The sequence below is a fragment of the Sorex fumeus genome, unplaced genomic scaffold (genome assembly GCF_029834395.1).
Source record: "Sorex fumeus unplaced genomic scaffold, SorFum_2.1 ptg000013l, whole genome shotgun sequence".
In the NCBI taxonomy this organism is placed as follows: Eukaryota; Metazoa; Chordata; class Mammalia; order Eulipotyphla; family Soricidae; genus Sorex; species Sorex fumeus.
The window spans coordinates 12,840,024-12,843,974 of record NW_026606070.1 but is presented as its reverse complement, the minus strand read 5'-3'; the positions used below and the strand labels follow the sequence as shown (position 1 = coordinate 12,843,974).

At 40.0% G+C, this 3,951-nt stretch overlaps 1 pseudogene; it reads right to left on the bottom strand.

Annotated features, from left to right (window-relative positions):
* Positions 1-399: 399 nt before the first annotated feature.
* Positions 400-718, bottom strand: LOC130020566 (BET1 homolog; annotated as a pseudogene).
* Between the last annotated feature and the right edge of the window lie 3,233 nt (positions 719-3,951).

The following is a 3,951-nucleotide window of genomic DNA, read 5'->3' as shown; positions in this document are numbered from 1 at the left end:
TCTGGACCCACGCGGCCGCGGGTGTCATAAAACACTAAATACCCATCTTCCGGAAGTGTTGTACCGTATTTGATAGGGTTCAAATATGGTAACACCTACAAGGGTGATTAGAGGTCGCCCCAAAAGCCTCTATCCCTCTCGGAAAGACTGGCAAGCTACCGAGAGTATTCCGCCTGCACGGAAGAGCCTGGCAAGCTATCCGTTGTGTATTCAATATGCCAAAACCAGTAACTACAACTGGTCTCACAGTTGACAACAATTCAGAATATATTTACCACATTCCATCAAAATTTGTATAAAACATCAGTTCAGCATTAGGGTCTGCAGGCAGGCTGATACTCTCCCAACTGTCCTGACATGAAACATATACAATCTTTATTGTATCTAAGAACAGAATATTTACTGCTCTTTTATTGTTTGGACAGTTGGAAAACAATAGAAAATTGTTAGGGTCAGACTATCTTCAGGCCATCTCAATACCCCTAGAAATCCAGTAGTAGAATCAAATTGTGAATCCTTATCAGCTAGTAATTTATTTTGACTTTTAACTTCATGGCCTATTTCAATGGAAAGGGATTTTATAGCAGTGACTTTGTTTCTCAGACTTTCAGTGAGTCTGTCATTTTCTTCTTCACAGGCACTGTACACACTGTTGGCATAGCCAGTAGTTTCCATAGTTGCCAGGAGGCATACCTTCACGCAGGCCTGCGCGCCTCATCCTGCCAGAAGAGGGAGGAAGAAGGCCGGCGGAGGGTAAGTAGGAAGGTGGACCACCCCAACAGCGTCTTCAGTACCTGTCTCAGCGAAACACCAAGATTTTCCCTTAAAGCGCCACGACATCAGTACTCTCTCATTCTTTAAAGGTCTTTATTCGTTCTTTAACCGTTAGGTAATGACTCTGAAGCAATCTATTCCTGTGTTTTGACAGTACTTGTTCACTTATCTTTACATTCTCATCAATAGTAGTTTTCATTTCTTTGTTCATTTTTAATTATTTCTATTATATTTTTCTAAGAAGTGAACATTACTAATTTTTCAAATTTCTTGTAATGAAGTTGCATGATTCGGAATTAAATAGTGAAATGAGAGTCACACTCAGAAACCCAGCAGCTTTATTTAATTTTTGACTCTTAGAGCCTAAATATGGTGACTGGCACCTTACACAATCTTTTGAAATTTCCGATGTCATTTTTATCTTCCTTACCATCAACCACAAAACTTACTTTTTCTTATCAGAACCTGTAATATCCTGATTGTTGAGGATAAGCTTCATTGTTGATAGTGTGAAGTGCCACTGTTGTGGTGTGTGTTTATTTTGTCCAAGTTTGAGTAGCTTATTCGACAAGTGTAACTTAGGCTAGTGCCTGTTACCTATTGATTTGCTCTGTGCAAATGATAATAGATTTCTAAAAACTCTTCAAAAACAAAATAAACGGTAGAATATTTGGACATAAAACATCTGAGCAGTTTTGAACTTGACTTTTGGTTGTTTTAAAGATTGCCACAGCACTCTTTGAATTGTTTTTTTTATGGACAAATAAACATTGTTTACTTTATTAGTATGTTTAAAGTATTTTTTGATAGACTGTTATGTCTTAAGTGCATTAGAATGCAATTGTTTGTAATGAAATCGAATTGTTTTCTTGGGCAGTTTGATGTGCAGATGATGAAGATTTACAATCTGGTTGTGCTTTGCTTTTTAATTTATTAACTTCAAATAAATTTTAAAGGAAAAAAAAAAGAAAGAAACCCAGTAGTTTTTCTCCTTGTTTCTCCAAGAATTGGTCTGAGAGCCTGCAGGGCCATAGGGGAATGGGTCAGACATTAGTGAGTTTCTATCTACCACATACTGGCCACATCAGCCTCTACTACAATGCTGGTCTGAGCCACTCAAATACCATCCCTGGTCTGCAGCAGCCTGCTAATGAACTTCCCTATTTTCTGCTTAACAACAATCTATTCTGCAGGCATGGAGGAGATTATTCTTTAAAAGAATAAATTGGGCAAACTATCTAATTTGTAATTTCTGAAGCTTTCCACAGCATTCGAAGCTCTACATGAACTGGTTCTCTTTGAAACACTCCAATTCACCCCACTCCACTTGTCCCCTGACCCCCATGCTCCAAGCACTCTGCGCCTGAAAACTCCCTGAAGACACCAGACATGGTTCTATTTGAGGCACTTCGCATCTACTCTTTCTTGTGTATATGTTGTGTTTCCTGCTTCTTGTTTGCAGGTCTCACCTGAAATGTTGTATCTCAGATCTTATTCCTTTTTTAAAAAATTTATTTATTTATTTATTTTATTAGTGAAACACAATGAGGTACAGTTGTAGACTTACAAATTTTGTGCTTGGGTTTCAATTATACAATGATCAAATACCCATCCCTCCACCGGTGCCCATTTTTCACCACCACAAGTCCCAGTATCCCTCCCACCCCCTATCCCTCCATCCCACCCTGCCTCTGTGGCAGGGCATTCCCCTTTGTTCTCTCTCTCCTTTTGGGTGCTGTGGTTTGCAAGAGAGGCATTGAGTGGCAATTATGTTTGGTCTATAGTCGACTTTCAGCATGCTTCTCACATCCTGGGAGGATCCTCCCAACATCCTTTATTTGGTGCACCCTTTATTTGGAGCATCAGATCTTATTCTTTAATGATTAACCACTCTAGTTAGATCAATTGTCCCCAATCCAGCTGCTTGCTTTGACAGTATTTCATCTTTTTGTTTGTTTGGGGCCTACAACCGGTGATGCTTGGGGGTTACTTCTGGCTCAGCACTCAGGAATTCACTTGATCACTTGACATCCTGTTACTCATCAATTTGCTCAAGTGGGTGCCAGTAATGTCTCATTCATCCCTGTCGTGTGCTAGTGTTGCCCAATGGTGTCTGCTCGTTCTAGGAACACGAAGAGCCTCAAACCAATTGTTTGGGGTCTTGACAAAGAAGTCTGACCATTTCATTGATGGGTGGCCATGCAGTCTTTTGACGTCCCGTGGAATCCAGTTGGTAACGACTCTAGTCCAGCGGTCATTTCCAAATCTCTGTCATTTGCCAAGAAGTTGAAAATCAGATGGGCTGGACACGTAATGAGATTTGGAAACTGGTCATTTGCAGGGGACCATGTAGAATGCCAGGGATCGAATCCATTAGCTGCATGCAAGGCAAGTACCTTATCTGCTGTCTTCACATTAGCACTAAATAATAATAGTGTACTGTGCTATCTCCAGCGCCTATTTCATTTTCCTTATATCACTTATCACTACCTGCATTTTAATGTCTCCTACAACTTGTATATAAACGCATTAAATGTAGAGATCCCACTGTATCATATTTTTTAATGCCTAGAACACTGCCTCATCAACAGTAAATAATCTACAAATATGTGTGACTAATTACCTGTGACTTTCTGATTAAAATCCAAACTTTATACCATGCCAGTGAAATGCTGTATTATCTGGGCTGGCTCAGCTCCTCAGGTTCACCATGTGCCTTTCTAGTCCCTGCCATGATATAAGCAGGAGTGAGTGTGAGTTAGTGCTGGTTTAAATAAACCAAGATTAGCTCTAAGCATCTTAATGCTTACAGAAAATTTTTAGCATAAAGAAAAGAAAGGGAAAAAGGAAGACAGAATAAACTAAGGAAGAAAAGAGGAAAGAAAGGTGCATTTGCCACATAGTAAGACAGAAGTCAGAGTGAGTGAAGAGCAACAAAATAAAGAGCAAACCTTGGGCCAGAGAGATAGTACAGTGCCTTGCAAGTGACTGACACAGGTTCAATCCCCAGTACTCCATATTGTTCTCAAGCCTTACCAGGAGTGATTCCTGAGCACAGAACCAGGAGTAAGCTCAAGCACAGCCAGGTGTGACCCCAAAAAAAGAAAAAAAAAAGAACATGCCTTTGGGAGCATAGCTACTTACCCCCTACACAAATGCATACAGGATCTCATAAAA